The sequence below is a fragment of the Cibotium barometz genome, chromosome 28, assembly GCF_041138505.1.
Source record: "Cibotium barometz isolate CiBa-2024 chromosome 28, ASM4113850v1, whole genome shotgun sequence".
In the NCBI taxonomy this organism is placed as follows: Eukaryota; Viridiplantae; Streptophyta; class Polypodiopsida; order Cyatheales; family Cibotiaceae; genus Cibotium; species Cibotium barometz.
In genome coordinates this window covers 42,055,532-42,075,667 of record NC_141073.1, presented here as the reverse complement: position 1 = coordinate 42,075,667, position 20,136 = coordinate 42,055,532, and positions in this window count along the sequence as shown.

The following is a 20,136-nucleotide window of genomic DNA, read 5'->3' as shown; positions in this document are numbered from 1 at the left end:
GGGCTCAATTGACATCAATTGACACCCAATTGATGTCAATTAGGTTTCATTGACACCCAATTAGACTCAATTTAACTCAATTGACATCAATTGAAATCCAATTAGACTCAATTTGGCTTAATTAAGTCTAATTAGACTCAATTAGACTTAATTTGGCTCAATTGATATCAATTGACACCCAATTATACTCAATTTGACTCAATTGACACCCAATTAGACTCAATTTTACTCAATTGACATCAGTTGACACCCAATTGATGTGAACTGATGTGAATTGAGCTCAATTGCATCGAATTAGGCTCAATTGACACCCAATTAATATCAATTGATGTGAATTGATGTCAATTGAGCTCAATTGCATGGAATTAGGTTTAACTGACACCCAATTAATATCAATTGAGTGCAATTGAGCCCAATTCAGCTCAGTTGTAATCAATTGACACCCAATTGATGTCAGTTGCATCCAATTTGGCTCAATTGAAACCTAACTGATGTCAATTGAGTCCAATTGATGTTAATTGGCACCCAATTGATGTCAATAAGGTTCAATTGATGTTAATTGACCCCCAATTGATGTCATTTATGTCCAATTGAGCTCAATTGACACCCAAATTATCCAATTAAAGTCAATTAGACTTAATTGACTTCAATTGTGTTAATTGGATATTAATTGATATCAATTAACACCCAATTGCTATCAATTGAGTCTAATTCGGCTCAATTGACACTCAATTTACATCCAATTGGGCGTGAATTGAGCTCAATTGTATCATATTAGGCTCAATTGACATCAATTGACACACAATCGATCACACAATTGAGTGCAATTGAGCTCAATTGATATCAAATGTGATCAATTGACACCCGATTGATGTTAATTGCATCCTATTGGGCTCAATTGAGCACAATAGGATGCAATTAACACCCAATTGAGTGTCAATTGAGTGCAATTGAGCCCAATTGAGCTCAATTGATATCAATTGACACCCAATTGATGTCAATTGAGCTCAATTGAGCTCAATTGATATCAATTGACACCCAATTGATGTCAACTGAGCTCAATTGAGCTTAATTGACATTAATTGTAATAAATTAACACCCAATTGAAGTCAATTGGGCTTAATTAATATCAATTAACATCCAATTATTATCAATTGAGTCTAATTCGACTCAATTGATACTTAGTTTACACCCAATTTATGCAAATTGGGTGTAAATTGGGCTCAATTGCGTCGAATTAGGCACAATTGACATCAATTGACACCCAATTAATATCAATTGAGTGTAAATCAAGTGTAATTGAGTCCAATTGGGCTCAATTGAGTGCAATGATGTCATGGACAATTGAGTCAATTGATGTAAGTATAGTTAGATTTAATTGGTGTGTCAATTGAACTTAAGGCCAGCAAATTATACAAAACTTTTTTTGTGCCAAGAATTTTGAACTTTTGACATCATAAATGAGTCCAGAAGGCCCAAAAATGGTAAGAATGACTGTGAACATGATTTTTTTATTTTTTTATTTTTTTTATTTGTCCGCCGGGAAAATGGGTTTTCCCGGCGGGCCCGCCGGGAAATGTGCATTTCCCCGGCGGGATTACTGGCAGAGAAGGTTTTTGCAGGTCATAAAAAATGCCCGTAAATATACATTGTGATCACAAGAATTTTTATGTTAACAACAGGTTTTGTTAACGTGATCAGGAAATTGTGAAGACGTTAATGAAATCCCTGGCAGTTAGAACTTAGGTTAGATCTATACTAAATACATTAATGAACTACTATTAATTTAAAAATATTATTGATGATCTAGTGATTGTACTAATACACCTCAAAAATCATTTTTATCCTAAACTATAACCTTATATTATTGATGAACTAGTGATTGTATTTAGTCAACTTAAATCTGAAAATTGATATTTTGTTCTATAAACAAATAGAATATTCACATGTTTAAGGGACTAGTTAACAGCCAATCAATTAGACTATTCTCTTACTAAACCATGAAAAGCTAAAATATAGTGAGTGATTAATCATTGTATTGAAAACCTTATTATCACACTTTATTCAATCTTCTAAATAAAGATTTTTGTTTTGAAATTTAATAAATTAAAATGAATTTCACTCTAAGTTTTCTAGGAGCTTTGTTACTACATAATGGAGACTAACTAATAGTTTTCCATAGATTTGTTCTCAAGTGGATATGCTCTGAATTAAAAAAAAAATATAGAGTATATAACCATGAAAATGCTGAAGAGAGTGTACAATAATCCTTTTCCTGTGTAATGATTTATCACTTCACTTATTAAGTTTTTTAGAGGTTAAATTAAAAAAAAGATCATCAATGATGTTTCTAATTGACTTATAACTAACGTGGCGGGTGAGTTTCCTATTTAATTAATGAATTAATAATATCACATATATGTTGGTTCAAAATTATAATTGTTAACACTAGTCATGTAATTGAGCCATTAAAAGTGTCTTGAGCCAGAAATGTGGATTTAGAATTTTCTATGAAAATCAAAGAATTGAGAAGGCAAATCACCTTCAAATTCTATAAAACTTATTGAGGATGTTGATTTAGCATGCATTCATCACCTACAATAAAAGTACGTAGTACTTTATAAATCTTAAGATTACAAAAAATAACATGAAAATGTTCTAATAGCCTTATTTTCAAGGATATGTTCTAATAGCCTTATTTTCAAGGATATGTTCTAATAGCCTTATTTTCAAGATATGTGAAAACAAAAGTGAGAATTTATTGATATAAGGTACATGTCAATGGATTAACTATATATATATATATATTATATATATTTTTGCATTTTTAGTGTGGTTAAAAAATATGTGAGATGGTTTTAAAGCAAAGTTTTTTTTTTGTTTCTCAAAAAGGGCATAAATAATGACCATGTGAAAGACTATTTTTTAAAATTTCTTAGCACTACTTTTTAACAAATATCTTGTCTTGCTGCTAAGAGTAATTCCCTCTAGTAGAAAATTTTCTTTGAAACCATAAACTTAAAGAGAGAAAAAATCACCAAATTCTCTAAAAGCCACAAAAGTGTTCATTTATTTACAAGAATGGCATTAACTAATCCTTGACTTCTTTTTAGTGATAATTAATTGTGTGATAACCAGTGGTGTAAACTAATCCTAAATTTTTTCAAGTGGTCAATTAACTATGTAATAGATAATAAAGATGACATCTATATAACCAAGTCATGTGTAACCTTGCTTATTAAAACTCTTTAAAAATCTCAAAAAATGATAAGAAAAATGATATATTTTATTGAATCTCCATGGGTGGAAACATGTAATCTCTAGTCAAGTATTGGATTATCACAATAAAAAACCATTGGACTAAAAAAGAGTCCTCTAATCCATGTCATGGATTTTCCTAAAAAATGGGATCATGGTGAATCTTATGTATCTTACATCAAAACCTCCACATGTGACATATATTTGGAAAGCCCAAGTAAAAAGGAGATTCTAAGTCTACCACCTCCAATAAATTTTGAGTTGATATGCTTCCCTATTACAACATAGATTCCAATGATTATGACATTGATGCTCAAGTTATGTCTTTCCCACTACAAGGTAGATTCCAATGATTATGACATCCATAAATGTCACAATCATTGAAATCTAACTTGTAGATTCCCCACTGCCTTGTAGTGGAAAAGTCACAACCATGGATATCATAATCATTGGAATAGATTTTAATGTTAGAATCTACTGTGGATGTCACAATCGTTGGAATCTACCTTATAGTGGAAGTCAAGCGGTTTACTATTTTAAAGCATAATGAAAAATGTGCCAGTGGTGGTAGAGATTGGTGAAATGAGAAACTGCACAATTCAAAATTTTGCTACCCAAACATCACATTTTAGTGCACTTACACCTTTGTCTAGGATATAAATCCTTCATGTACTGGTTTTCCTATAAAATCTAGTAATGTTGCACTGCATATTTAATTTTGCACAACATTACTTAAAATAAAAGATAACATTTAAGCAGTAGACAATGTAATATTTATTTTATTCTAAAAATATATATATTTTAGAAGAGTTCATCAAACGAACAAGCCTAGCTATTATGCAGTGATGATTCATGCATAGTAAATGTGATCAAAGGCTCTCTAAGTATTCAAGATCCTTTTTTGAGGAATACAATGTCTAAGAGTTCTATACATTAGTGTATAAACTATAAGGTCTCACCAAAAGAGGTCCGCAAAGAAATCTAAGATCTCAACGAAAGTGGTTCTTAAAGAACTATGCCTATCACAACATCCAGTCATCAAAACAAGGATCATTGCAAGGTAATGTTCTCCGTTATTTGTTTATCTTAGCTATAGGTTTCCATGATCCACAATTCCAAGTACCACGTTGTCGTGCTGTGGCACGTCCATGTAGGGAAAATCTTCTCTGTGATCAATTCACATGAATTCAGAGACAAGGACATGCAAACAGTGATGTATAAACTGTACATGGGCTTGATATGCTAGTACTCTATAAATAGGAGTTCAAATATAGTGTGATTTCAAGTATAAAGTGATACACTGGCATGGTTGATTTCTTTTGGGGTATACATGGCATTTAGAGATGGGCACTTGGAAGGTCGCTGTGTGATGTTTTGTGGGAACCTCAGAATCAACTTGTACATGTGTACATGAGTGTCGTCAGTGTTGTGGTGAAGTCGTGGGAACACCCATTGACTTGGTGTGGGCGTCGTGGATGCGGCAAGCAGGCATAGGGTCTTGATGGAAGTGTGTGCAGGGACAGCGAAGGGATTCTGGAAGCACAAGCTCGTCTGGAACGAAGCTGCTGAAGATGGAGTTTTGTGTGTGGGTGCGTCAAAGAATGAATGGGCATCGAAGCTGTGTTTGAAGGTGTATGGAAGCTTGGGCCATAAATATTGGTGTGGATAGTATGCTTGAGCTTCAATGTGAAAGCAATATGGGTGGTCAATTTTCAAAAATTAAATAAAATAGGAAATGGACGTGGCCTTATTTTTAGAAGGTGGCGTGGAGGATTAAGTGGTCGCCAGCTTGCTTCTAGAACCAGGGCCAGCGCAGCAGTGAGGGAGCGTGGGTTTTGGAGGGGGCCTCTCTTTAGAGAGTGCAGGTAACTGGAGCAGCAGGCGCAGCTTGGGCTCTGAGGCGGGAAGAGCTGACGGGCAGAGGAGGAGCCCGTGTGATGAGGGTGGCTTGCTGCAGCCAAGGAAGGGCTGGGGGACTCTATGGGAGCGAGAGGAGCGTGCAGGCGTGAGTGCTGAAGAGCCGACGTGTGGGCTCGCGTGTGGGGGTCTGCCAGAGGAGGGCTGGTAAGGGACGTCGACTGTGTAGAGGGTTCTGGAGTGACGTGCAGCTAGGCGGACAGAGCCGCGTTGGTTGCAGCAGAGAAGAAGCAAAGGGTCCGCCTGGGTTTCATGGTACCTGCCTTGATCAAGGCTGACGGGCTCGTGATAGAGGAGAGGCTGGTAAAGGAGCGAAGAGTGGCGATGCTGGAGGTTGCTGCCGGGTGACAGGAGCAACCTTTGGGCTGGTTGGCGATGGATGAAGTGGGCGCAACAACAGAATTGTGAGGGCCGCCGTGTGGAGGAGAGACCTCTCGGGTGAGAGGGAAGAGCCGAACACAGAGGAAGTAGCCGTCTCAGTGAAGGGGCGATGCTTCTGGGGTAAAGAAGGGGAGCGTGGACTACGCAAGGAAGCCTGAGGGCTACAAGCAGGGCGAGGCCGACTGTGAGATTGGCTGCAGGTGGGCGACGTGCAGGAAGAACCACCACAGGGGGGCTGGATGAGCTGGTGTAGTTGGCGCAGCTGCAGGAGTTGATGAAGGACTTGCTGTTGCTGCTGGCAATGACAAGTATGTGGCTGTAGTTGGTTTTTTTTGTGGGTGTGGCTAGTAGCAAACCAAAGGGCAGAACCGTCTAGGAGGCTCCGGTGATGGTTGCCGTCTCAGTGGAGGGGGGATGCTTCTCTTATGAACTGGGAGAGCTAATGAAGGAGAGGAAGCGAAGAGTGGGTCACTGTTTGGGTTTCGGCAATAGCTGGATGCTGACAAGAGAGAGTACCTTGGGTGTTGGGTGCTAGCTGTGGCTGTTGGCAATAGGTGGGCAACAACGACAGGCTCAGACTGTTTTGGACCGCCGGTAGTAGCAGAAGCAAAGAGAGAGGGAATAAGCCTAATAGTGCAAAGGGATCGCCCAAGTGTGCTGGTGGGTGTAGCAGAGGAACCTTCAGCTGAAGTGCAAAGCAGAGAGCGAGAAGGGCTGCTGCAGAGAAGCGAGGAGGGAACGGATTGGGAGCGACCAGGAGCTGGAGAGGACCGATTGCGAGCGGGTGCTTGGTGTAGCTGGTGTCTGGGATATCTTGGGATATCCGACTCTGTAAAGGTCAAGGTCTTTCCTGAAATATGAGTCTTGTTCATGCTCTTTGGTCTGGTGTTCTGGTGTGTTTGCATGCGTGTGTGAAAGTGTGGCATGCTATAAGGGCGTAGACAGCTCTACCGCTTCCGTGCCATCACTTTTTGGTGCCTCCACAGAGGAGCAGATTTCCTCTGGTTTGTGAAAGAGAAAAAGGGCTGTGTGAAGAGAGATTTGGAAAGATGGCTCAGGATTTTCCGGAGTATTGGGGATTGCCACAGGAGAATGCAACCAGGTTTTTAGAGAAGATGGAGTTTACAGCTTTGATGAAAAACAGGGCAATCCCGGAGATCCTTTCTCGGATTTTGGCTTATTGCTTGCAGGGTGATGCAAAAGTATGGCTACAGATGTTTGTGGCTACACACAGGAATGTTCATCGACAGGATCCTGAGTACCGTGTAGTCAGAGCTGCATTTTTGGCACAGTATGTTCGTGTGAAGAGTCCGAATGAAGTGTGGAAGGAGTTGTGTAACATTCAGCAGAAGGATGGTCAGGATGTGGATCAGTATCTGTTTGAGTTTGGTAGATTGTGGAGTCTATGGTGTGAGGCTCTGATTCCTGAAGTACCCCCGCAGATGATAAAGAGAGACCGGTTTGTGGCAGGTCTGAAGCCAACAATCCGTCTGAAGGTGGAACTGAAGAACCTGGATAGCTTTGAGGAGGCTGTCAGAGTAGCTCGAGAGAAGGAGTGGAAGGTGAAGCGTTTGAGGCAGATGGGAATGCAGGAAGAGCCGAAGAGATTTGTGAAGGTGCCACAGATTGAGAGTATGCATCCTGGAAGGAAAGCTGCTGTTGTTCCTAAACAGGTGGATTCTTTGAAGAGGGAGGTTCATGAAGCAATGGAGCTCATGAAGTCTTTAAGTGTGAATTGGATAGAGTCCACAGGGAAAGAACGAGGCATAGGTGATATGGGAAGGAAGACTGATGCATCATCTGGTTTTGGAGGAAATTCAGTAGATATTGGAAGAGGGAAAGGGTATCTGAGTGATGTGCAATGCCGGAATTGTGGTGAGTGGGGTCATATGAGTTCGCAATGTGAGAGATCAGCCAAAGCTAATGGTGGAATATATCAATTGTCCTTGGGAATGAGTGATAGGGTGAGTGACCCTAGTGTGCAAGTGAAGGAGGCAATTCAGCCCAGTGTTTGTGAGGTCCGTGAGATCACATTTGGAGAGCAGGGTATGGGACAGGTTAGCCTGTTGGAAAAGGAGAAGGATGAGGTTTCTGGAATCAGCCCTGAAGAGCTTTCAGAAGGTGAGGAGGAGAAGGATGGGAGTATTGATGATGTTGTGGATTGTGAGCAGGTGCCAGTACTTCAGCCAGTCGAGGTGGAGTGTAATGATCAAGGTGTTACCAATGAAGATACTATGGGTGGAGCCCATGTGGATGATCCGGGTGATGAGTTGGATATTGCAGCCTGTTGTGAGAGTGTGGATGGTGAGTTGGACAGTGTACTTGATAGTGCACTGGATGATCTGTTGGAGATGGCTTCCATTGGGAAGATTACTTGCATGCCAGTTGTGCAGCAAGAAGAGAGTAGTGGTGTGACTGATGGTGAGCTGGATGCTCCTTTGGTTGATGGTGTGAGAGATTTCGCAGGTGTGGATGCTGAACATAAGGTGTGTGTTCCTTGTCATGCCCAAGAGAATGAGTTGGTGGTTGTGAGTGGTGAGGATGCATGTGAGACTATTGTTGTTGGTCAGGGGGATCAGGATGCTTTGCCTGGGAGTTTGGGGAGCTTAGACTTGGTAGGGATGCCTGTGCAAGATGTGGAGAATCTTGCAGGATCGCCAATGGTCTTGAAGCTGGAGAAACTGCAGGAAGGCGACAATGATGAGTCTACAGTGCACGAGGTTGCTGTGTGTGATGTTGATGGGCTGAAGGGAAGTGAGTATATGGTGAACACACCGCATGTGGATGCTCAGCATATGGATGAGTGGTTTGGTTGTCTGGCAGATTGCCCAGAGGAAGGGTTGGAAGCCAGTGATGTGGGTGGCAAATTGGGTGACCATGAGATGGGGGTTGATGATAAGATGAGTGTTATCTCGGTACAAGACTATGAGTGGGAGTCAGATGTGTTCGAGGGAAGTAGAGGTGAGGGATGGATGTTCCCGTCACAAAACTGTGTGAGTTGGTCTGGAGGAGGAAGTGTGACAGTGGATGGTGATAAGGCCATGTACAAAGAGCAAAGGGGGTTGCTGAAAACGGAAGGCGATGACAGGGTGTGTCAATGGCTGTTTGATGGAGGGGAATGCATGAAGGATTGGAGGGAAGATGCACCGAGGTTTCTGTTTGATCCAGGGGGATAAGTGGTTTCTGATTGTGTAGCTGCTGGACATAAATGTCTCAGCAGAAAAAAGGGGGTTGCTAAATATGTGTGATGTTTTGTGGGAACCTCAGAATCAACTTGTACATGTGTACATGAGTGTCGTCAGTGTTGTGGTGAAGTCGTGGGAACACCCATTGACTTGGTGTGGGCGTCGTGGATGCGGCAAGCAGGCATAGGGTCTTGATGGAAGTGTGTGCAGGGACAGCGAAGGGATTCTGGAAGCACAAGCTCGTCTGGAACGAAGCTGCTGAAGATGGAGTTTTGTGTGTGGGTGCGTCAAAGAATGAATGGGCATCGAAGCTGTGTTTGAAGGTGTATGGAAGCTTGGGCCATAAATATTGGTGTGGATAGTATGCTTGAGCTTCAATGTGAAAGCAATATGGGTGGTCAATTTTCAAAAATTAAATAAAATAGGAAATGGACGTGGCCTTATTTTTAGAAGGTGGCGTGGAGGATTAAGTGGTCGCCAGCTTGCTTCTAGAACCAGGGCCAGCGCAGCAGTGAGGGAGCGTGGGTTTTGGAGGGGGCCTCTCTTTAGAGAGTGCAGGTAACTGGAGCAGCAGGCGCAGCTTGGGCTCTGAGGCGGGAAGAGCTGACGGGCAGAGGAGGAGCCCGTGTGATGAGGGTGGCTTGCTGCAGCCAAGGAAGGGCTGGGGGACTCTATGGGAGCGAGAGGAGCGTGCAGGCGTGAGTGCTGAAGAGCCGACGTGTGGGCTCGCGTGTGGGGGTCTGCCAGAGGAGGGCTGGTAAGGGACGTCGACTGTGTAGAGGGTTCTGGAGTGACGTGCAGCTAGGCGGACAGAGCCGCGTTGGTTGCAGCAGAGAAGAAGCAAAGGGTCCGCCTGGGTTTCATGGTACCTGCCTTGATCAAGGCTGACGGGCTCGTGATAGAGGAGAGGCTGGTAAAGGAGCGAAGAGTGGCGATGCTGGAGGTTGCTGCCGGGTGACAGGAGCAACCTTTGGGCTGGTTGGCGATGGATGAAGTGGGCGCAACAACAGAATTGTGAGGGCCGCCGTGTGGAGGAGAGACCTCTCGGGTGAGAGGGAAGAGCCGAACACAGAGGAAGTAGCCGTCTCAGTGAAGGGGCGATGCTTCTGGGGTAAAGAAGGGGAGCGTGGACTACGCAAGGAAGCCTGAGGGCTACAAGCAGGGCGAGGCCGACTGTGAGATTGGCTGCAGGTGGGCGACGTGCAGGAAGAACCACCACAGGGGGGCTGGATGAGCTGGTGTAGTTGGCGCAGCTGCAGGAGTTGATGAAGGACTTGCTGTTGCTGCTGGCAATGACAAGTATGTGGCTGTAGCTGGTTTTTTTTGTGGGTGTGGCTAGTAGCAAACCAAAGGGCAGAACCGTCTAGGAGGCTCCGGTGATGGTTGCCGTCTCAGTGGAGGGGGGATGCTTCTCTTATGAACTGGGAGAGCTAATGAAGGAGAGGAAGCGAAGAGTGGGTCACTGTTTGGGTTTCGGCAATAGCTGGATGCTGACAAGAGAGAGTACCTTGGGTGTTGGGTGCTAGCTGTGGCTGTTGGCAATAGGTGGGCAACAACGACAGGCTCAGACTGTTTTGGACCGCCGGTAGTAGCAGAAGCAAAGAGAGAGGGAATAAGCCTAATAGTGCAAAGGGATCGCCCAAGTGTGCTGGTGGGTGTAGCAGAGGAACCTTCAGCTGAAGTGCAAAGCAGAGAGCGAGAAGGGCTGCTGCAGAGAAGCGAGGAGGGAACGGATTGGGAGCGACCAGGAGCTGGAGAGGACCGATTGCGAGCGGGTGCTTGGTGTAGCTGGTGTCTGGGATATCTTGGGATATTCGACTCTGTAAAGGTCAAGGTCTTTCCTGAAATATGAGTCTTGTTCATGCTCTTTGGTCTGGTGTTCTGGTGTGTTTGCATGCGTGTGTGAAAGTGTGGCATGCTATAAGGGCGTAGACAGCTCTACCGCTTCCGTGCCATCATCGCATTTGAGTGTGTGAAAGCATGGGGGATAATTGATGATAAAGGGGCCAAGGTGACAATGGGCATTGGTGTGAAAAGGCATATGGTGACCATCTTGTAGGCCTTACAAGAAATAATAAAATGATAATAACCTGGCCAGCTGGAAAAGGGATGCGTGGAGGCCTGAGCAGCTGCCAGCGCATACTCCAGAAGGTTGGCGAAGCACAGAAGCGTGGGAGTCGGCGCAGCTCCGGAGATAGAAAAAGCTGTCGCCTTGTTTAAAGACGAAGGGGGGGGGCTCTCGGGTGTATGTGCAGGAAAAAGGACGCCAGGTTGGTGATTCAAGAGGGACGCTGCAGCAGACAGAGGCACCGCCTTGCAGAGGTGCCGGGGTGATCGTGAGAAAGCAGTGCTGCTGGGTGCGAGGTCGAAGACAGTGAAAGAGAGGTGGCTGCTTCGTGAGAAGAAGGGGGGGAAGATACGTTGGAGGTGGGGTCGCCTTGTTTGTGTGGGGGAGGGCCTGGGTCAGAGTGAAGAGCCGGGTGATCGTGAGTCGCCAGAGAAGGGCTGGGGAAGGGGTGTGACCGCCTTGGAGCTGGAACTGCTGGGAGCCGGAGGCTTTAGAGAAGTAGCCTTTGTAGCCACAAAGACCTGGAGCGGACAGACGTGCGGGTGATGCGTGGCGGCCGGGGGATACGAGAAGCGGGAGACCGGGCTGGTAAAAAAAACGGGGGGTTGATGAGCAGAGGGAAAAGGGGTCGTCTACAAGCGCAAGAGGAGAGCCGGCAGCAAGCTGAAAGGTGGCGGAGGCTTTCAAGATTGAGGTAGGCCACTGCATCAACTCAAGGCAACTTCCAGTCGGCTGCTTTCACACACACTGTCATACCCATCTTCATCACCCAACAACTGATTCCTCTACACTAATCAAGCTTATGTCTTGAGCCCACAACACTAATACCTATTCGTGCCTGCTCGTGCTGCCCATCCAAAAATGAAGGATTGATCTGTAAACGACCTTAATCAGTGTGTTGTTTGAGGCTTAATCCAAGCCATATTCTAGCTCAATTGGCTGTTGAAAGGAAAGGCGTTGCATGGTTACATAGAGTACTACAAAGGACTAAGGTGTATTTGCTATGAGGCCTTTTTGATCGTAGCTTTCAATTGGGCTTACCCACCTTGGCTAATAAACCATTGAGTGATCCCATTTCGTTTAAAAAAGAGAGAGACAAAATAATAGTCGATGTAGTTCTTCAATGGTGTGCAGATGCTTATACAGATACACTTTTGGGCTAAGCAAATAGTATTCGCACAAGTGATGGTGGAACTCATTTGGATGGAGTGAAAGCTGCCATTACTCGCACTCTTAACCTACTAGGAAGGAGGACAAAAGCAATTAAGCTTCTGCTGGTGGTGCCCCTTGAAGAGATATATATTCTATTTCCTTGCTGGGATTTGGAAATGACTCTCACAGCCAGAAGTCTCGCACTTCCCCAGCTACACCGCCCACGTCACGACAACGTATGCCTCTAATCAACAATGGCTAGACAGTGGACACTCTCAAAGTGTTAAGCTAGGTATCTATCTACACAACAATGGAATCAAAATAAGGGTAGAGTGAATCAATCTAGGCAGCATATCATAATAATTGAATGTTTGGTGGCTATTGGGTTGGTTTCTCTCATTTGGACTAGAATAATTCTTATATATGGAAGGAGAATGATTCCTGTAGGTGTTTTTTCTTCATCATTCTCCCAATTAGGGAAAATCAAGCGGCTCCTTGAGACACAAAAAGATGTCGTAACTCCTCAATTATGAAGAAAACTCTTCTGTCCTTCTTTATGATTACCATCTAATCTAGTCTTCCAATGCTGGTTTCTGTTGGAAAGTATCTGCAACTCCGTACCACTCAATGCCTAGATGAGCGTTTAATCCTTTTTCTACTTTGACTAGATCCATAGGCTCACTCTAGCCCCATTGAATCCCATGGGTTAGTTCTTTTAACCCCTAGATCTATGGAGTCGATCAACTCACGTAATCATAGTAACAAATTGACCATTTACTTACAAGGACCACTTTAAAAACAATTCAAACATGCACTCATTTGCAAAAAAAATTCAAGATGCTTTCTTTTTAGTACCCATTCTAGAAACTTTTTTATCATCGGTTCCATGTTTGCTTTTTATGTCTCGTTTAGGACAACACAACTCTCGTGGTTTGTCTTGTGATTTCTAAAAAGATCACCTTGGCTTCTAGCTCTCAAATTACCTTAGCTTCTAGCTCTTGTGGTTTTTCTTGCCATTGTCAGAGTGATTACATTGGCTTATAGCTCTTGAATTTCTTGAATTACCAGGTGTAGGCTGGCTCTTTTTCTCACTTGCCTTTACCTTCCCTAGGAAAATATGCCTCCTCACTCATGCTTTTATAACTCTTTTGCCATCTCTTCTTTCTACCCCACCCATTACTCTTTGTCTTTTGTTTTTAGCACCACATAAATGACATAAGTATGAGATAGATGTCTATATGAGTCCTTGGTGATGTATTCCATCCATATGTGGATTGTATTTGTACAAATCTATAGTTTCAAGAATGAAATCTCTTGGGTGGAGATGCTTTCTAACAAAGTTTAAAAGGTCTCATGTGAATTTTTTCAAAGTGCATGGAAAACGACACTTAAGTGATTTTTTAAAAGAGCATTGATTTCACAATAGACCCTTGAATATAAGTCAAGGGTTTTAAATGACTTGTGCATAGAGCATAATGTAATTCACCCACATCAATCCTCGGGTATTATTGAGAGGTTTTCAAAGATTTTTGCAGAGAGCATGGAACTTACCATCAGCTCATAACAACTACCTATACTCCACAACAAAGTGTTGTAGCTAAAAGAAAGAAACATACTTTACTTGAATGGGCAAGGAGCATTTTAAAATCAATTAAGGTTAGGGATCTCGGTTTTTGGGATGAACCAATCCAAAAAGCAAAGTATTTGTAAACTAGATCATCCCAAACAAAACTACTAGAAGATATGAATTCTCTTAAAGCCTTCTTAGGTATCAAACCATGCATTTCACATTTGAGAGTTTCTAAATGTAATACATATTTACATATACTAGATCAAAGAAGAAGAGAGAAACATGTTAATTTTTTGAATGTGATGCACATGCGTATATAGTAGGGGATAAAATGAAAAGAAATATTGATGAAAAGTGCAAGAATAAGTGCATATTACTTGGTTCAAGGGTTTTTTGATCCTCATGAGAGAAAGATTATAGTTAGTCTCATGATGTTAATTTCAATAAACACAAGAATGTTTAATTTTCACATAAAAAACAAGACAAACTCTTTATCTTAGTTTAATGGTGATGTTGATGAGTTATTTAGCTTGGTGATAATGTGAATGGTTTAGCACATGATTACGGCATGTTATCACTTAAAAATTCAATCCAAAAATAGCCCAATGTAAGAGGAAAATTATCTTGAAAAGTATAATCACCTCCAAAGGTAGTGAGAAGAAACCTCCAAAGTGGTACTTAAAGATGATTAAAGATAGCAAGACTGAATATCAATTGAAATCTACTCAACTAGTTTCAAAGTAATTTTAAAGGGAAAGAAAGATGAAGAGGTGGAAGAATTTTGCATTGATGGAAAATTTGTTAAAAAAAATTGCACCATCTTATATTGAAGCACGTCAAAGCAAAAAATAGAAAAAAGAACTAGATAAAGAATAAAAATCCATCTTCAAGAGAAACATTCTTATCTTACCCCAATATCTTGCACCTCTAGGGTGCGTTCACACATATACACAACACCACAATTACATTTCTCAACACCCCCTCTTAATTGAGGTGTTCCACAACTCACCCATCACCCATATCAATATAGCGCTGCACAACCGCAATCGCTACCTCTCAACACTCCCCCTCAATGATACATTAGAGTGTCCATCAAACAACATGTGTTCGCGTGTCTACCATCTTAGACACCAAGTCCTTTTTGAGCCGACTTGCTCACAGCGGAACCACTGAATCCAATTTGAATGTAAAAGTTCAAGTGGGAACCAACCCATGCACATGCACCTCACACGTGCATCGCTCATGCTGCACACATCACGCAACAACCATTTCGAGCTTCTAGGTGAGCTCGGACAGGGCGACCCTCATACCATGGGTGATTACAAAATTTTTGGTTTTGAGTACAGAGACTCGATTTTGATTGCCCATTATCAATTGTGGGTGAAAAATAAAAATTATACAAACCATTTTGGTCACAAGGGACCCTCCATGTGTGTGTGAACATCTTCTTAATAACTTGAAAATTGGTTGTGTGTGAATGTGTTCTCATATAATGCCTTTTAAAGGCATGTGAACAAGGCATATACCTTGGTGGTGTGAATGCACCCTTAATGCCATTAAGGGTCAGCTTTAAAAAAAATGAATTCTGCATTGCTGGGGCGAATATTTGCTACTGCATGACCTTTTGCAGAGTCAAGACTTTGTCTTCCTCGCGCTGCTCTGTAGCTTCATCTCAGTCTTTCTGCTCTTCATCTTCATCAGGATATGTAGGCCCATCGAAACCTTTGCAAAGGTGTATGTGTAGCAAGAGGGAAGTAGACGCTCAGAAAATGGAGAGATCCGGTGCCAATGTAGAGGCCGCCATGGACCAGTGGGTGTTCGCAATCCATGAGAGCAGGTCCTGGTTCATAGAGGGTGGGGGGTCCACCCTTTGCTAAACTTCACATCTATGTATGCGAGGATGGGGCACTTTGTGATCGTAGAACTTGGTGACCTTAAGGGGCACAACCATGGCTGCATGCACAAAGGGAGGCCTCAAATCCAGGTGATCCCCTTCTCCATCATCAAATGCTTCGATCTCTTTCTTTTTGAGCTTCTTTACAGGGGTAGCTTCGACAGCTTCCTCATCCTGCTTTCTCTTCTTGGGCATTCCATTAGATTCAACCACCCTCATCCTCATCACAGTCTTCGTCTTATCAGTGCCAACATGGGCTTGTTGAGCTCTCTTGCTTCTTGTTCTTTTGTAATAGCACAGTAATATCTCATGAACTGCTGCTCTTAACCTTCTTCTTTGAGCTTCCAAAGACATTCATAATGGCTAACACAGCTCTATCATAACCTGGTTGCACTTATTTCTCTTCCTTCCACCAAGGGCACAAGCTCTTCCATCGAGCTTATCCATGCTTTACCTACCTTCACACAAAAACTTGGTTGCATTCTCATCAATGCTTTCATGGACAAGGCTTCAGCCTTTCTCTTTGCTGCATTGTCTCCCTTTGAGGTATCCAAACACATGATTTTCTAGCCAAATCCATGGCCACCAAGACATCTATGGATTTGTTCTTACTGGTAAAAGAGGAACAATCCTCTTCTTAAGCTTGCTTTGCCAAGCTCAAATTGTGCATCCTTTTGTGCACTACCATTATCTTACCTTCTTAAAGCACTCAGCCATACTTTCCTCCAAGTGAAATCATTCACATGCTCAACTTTCTTTGAGCAATTAACACCAGCATCATAAATTTGCAGCAACATATATATGACTCTTTTGAAGTATCTCTCCATATGTGCCCAACCAATATGAGCACCAAAACAACACTTGCAACCAATAAATTGAAATGGAACTTGCAACCATACCATATCTTGAGACACCATCGTCTCCTTGGCAGCTTCGTTGTTGACACCGAAGACTCCATAACCTTCATACTTACTGAAATCTCCATTTTTAGCTTCTTTGCAGCACTATAATCTCGAAATCTCTATGAGCATAATCTCTCTCCAAATGCAATACTAATTAATGACAATGAGTACTAATTTTTTTCAAATCTATACATAAATATTCACTATGACCAAGATCCCACCCAAGCTTTGATACCATGTTGACAATCCTAAAATGGGATTGATCATGGTGATAGACATAGATGAAGCAACATAATTAAGGTGGATTATACCACACTAAGAATTCCATGAGAGAGAGAGAGATTGCACACTTAACACAAGTTCTATTGCTATCTTACATTCAGAATGAATCATACAATGATATAGGCTTTCTAGCCTTAATCCACTTTACATGTGGCAACTCCATTTCCACTCTTTTGGTCAACACTCATACACCATTTAATATTACATATGGCATTCTTATCTTGCCACAATATCTTGTACCTCTAGGGTGCATTCACACATACACACAACACCACAATTACATCTCTCAACAAGTAAGTGGACTCAAAATGGACTTCGTATGAGGTTGGCTAGCCACATACACACACACTTGAACACTCATATTTTCATTGAGGGGGAGTATTGAGTTTGGCAATGCCAAATTGTTGGGAGAGTGAGAGATGAGTTAATCAAATTGATTGCAGAGATTGTATGCACACACCCAAGTTTACATTGAGGAAGGGTGTTAAAATGTATAATGTAAAATGAAATGGATTATTGGATTGAGTATGTGAACACACCTTAGGGATGGAAGATATTGTGGTAAGATAAGAATGCCACATGTGATATTATATGGTGTGTGAGTGTTGACCAAAAAAGTGAAAAAAAGAGTGTGCCACATAGATGCACACATGTAATGTGAGAGAAGAGCTATCGGTCAAACAAAAGGCAATGTCTGACAAATCACTATGATGCGAAGAATGAATCATGATTTTTTCTGATGTAGTCATATCGCGTTATAGTGTTTTGGACATACTTTCTTGCCCTATACATTGTTCTGTGTCGTTTTATGTTATCTATGACTTATTTTCATGACTTACCTTGTGAAATGAAATGCTCTATGCAAGAAATCACTATAGTGCGAGGAGGATATGACGATTAGGTCTGATGTGCCTATATCGCTTTTTTTGTAGTGATTTGAACCTATTTTATCGTCATAGGTATTGTTAGGTGTATTGTTCATGTGTTATTTTGTCAAATGAAAGGGTCTGTCTGTTGAGAAATCACTATAATGCGAGGAGTTGATTCAGTAGTTTTTGTAATATTTTGCGTTCTGAAGCACTAAGCGTGATAAATCACTACAGCGTGAGGATTGTGTTGTGATTATATCTGATATGCCCAAATCGCGTTGTAGTGATTTGTTGCTATTTTATTGTCCTATGTATTTATTGAGAAACTTATCACGTAACATTATGACTATTTTTAGATGGTGCATATGAAGACGACCGTAAGGCTCTCATCTACAAATGATCCTAAAGTACGTAAAGAAGCTAGTTCGGGAAAGAAAATGTCTACACTGCGCTCAATGAGGAGACGCAGATACGACCAACATAGATTCCTCTTTCTTGAACTAAGGAAGGTGGAGAAACATATGCATTGCGTGGTTCTAAAGTTGCCATTCTAGCATGTAGTCCAGTCGATATGCGAAGATTTTTTCTTTAATATGCGTTGGTAGGCCTCTTCCCTAGGTTGTTTACAAGAGGCTACGGAAGAATGGCTTGTCGAGTTTTTTCAGGATAGCTACGTCCTTGCCGTGCATGCACACATAATCATTGTGATGCCAAAAGACATGAACTCACTTTGTTTGCTTAGGTTCAGATATGACCGTACGCTGGAGCCCGTCCTACTTAGTGATAAGAGAATGAAAGAAATTTTGGAAATCCCTCCTTTGACAAAGAAAGTTAAGATCACAGAAGTGACAAAGCCTAGTCATGCTCATGACACAAGGCTCAATGCACAAAGGATTGGAGACCAAGCCAGGATGCAAGAGCTCCAAGAATTGCGGTTGAAGAAAGCGGCTATTTGAGAAATGCATAAGTTGAATGTTGAAGCTAGTTATTTTGTCCCCTCATTTCACGTTAGACTTCCGGTGCGAGGCACCGCACAATATTTTCCTTTCGATGCGGAGGAGATTGATGTTTTCTCTAATGTTTCAAGGGAGATCAATGATAGAATTATGATAGCAGTCCTAAGGTTTGCTACGTCCTTGTCATCATCTTGATTGTAAAGTGGTTTTCTTTTCCAAAGTAACTTATAATTTAACTTTCTTGTGCAGCTTGATTATATCAAATCTCCCATTCGATGTTCAAAATCGTGTATATATTGTAGATTCCCTCCTTTCCTCAAATCTTAATGTACAACATACTTCATTGGTTGATGTATGTCCATGGTTTAGTCTGATAAATTTCGATGTAGCTCAAATAATTCTAATGGCATACAATGAAGAGTAAGTGACATGCAATCTCATTTATAATCTTAGTATTGTGACCTAAATTTATTATATATTTTTTATGTTACTTTTGATACTCCTGATTGCATGTTGTAGTTAACACTGGAGTTTAATCCTTTACGATATGGAATCCAAGACTTGTTACTTGGCCAATTTAGGTGAAGAATTCCATATATCATAAACGAGTTGGAGATAGAGAGAGAGAGAGACAGAGACAGAGAGAGAGAGAGAGAAGGAGAAGAGAGACAGAGAGAGAAGGAGAAGTAGTTAGATAACTTTCAGTATTGACAATAGTATTGTTTCGTGCAGATTAGCTAGAAAGCTAATAACTGGTCTTGAGGCCATAATCTAGGACACACTGCTAGAACACACAAGGATTGTGAGATGCAGAGTCTCATTGCAATGGGATGGCCATAGTTGCGGTTGGAGGGTGTGCTACAATGCAAAGTTTTTGCAACACTTCGTTCTCTCATTACCCATAGAAAATGTAGGCATGCCCCTTTTTTTTTAATGATATCTTACTTACCTTCCTCATTCTTTGATGCACATGTCTATTTTTTGACCTTTTTGTAGAATCCACGATTAACAGAATACTCCGATGTGGATTTAGGGATGTTGAGGGAAGAGACCATTGAGCATATTATTATCAACATTCATAGAAGGCTGCCTAATATCCATGTTGCATTTGTGCTCCCTCCACCCCACAGCCGCCGCGACCAGGACCACTGCCCCACGGCAGTACCCTCGAACACAAGTCGATAGGTTGGTTGTCGAGCTTACAGAATCTGATGGATCTGAAGACGTCCATTTAGAAGCTTTGAGTTCCCAACAATAGCAAACTAGGCAAAGTCAAGCTTCAACCCTGCAACGACAGCAAGCTTCTATTCTAAAAGAGCAAGCTTCCCATCCCCAAGAGCAACCACCCCAAGAGCGTCTGGAAGAGCAACCACCCCAAGAGCATCCTGAAGCAAAAACACCCCAAGCTTCACTGCCCCAACAACAAGAATCTTCCCACACCCAATAGCAGGCTTTGTAGGGAAAAAATAAGAACATGTTATCAATGTTTTAAACATCCATTAAGAAAATGTAGAATATTTGTCTTAGTTTCTATTGCTCTGAGAAATACAAAATGTTGTCATGATTGATGTAACTATATGCTGTCAAAAATACATTTATCTCCATTTATCTCTATGTGATGGTCGTTTACACCATGAAAACTTGCTTCCTTGTAATGTCTTTACATCGAATGGTCCTTTCTTTTCTCCTTGGTACCTATTTC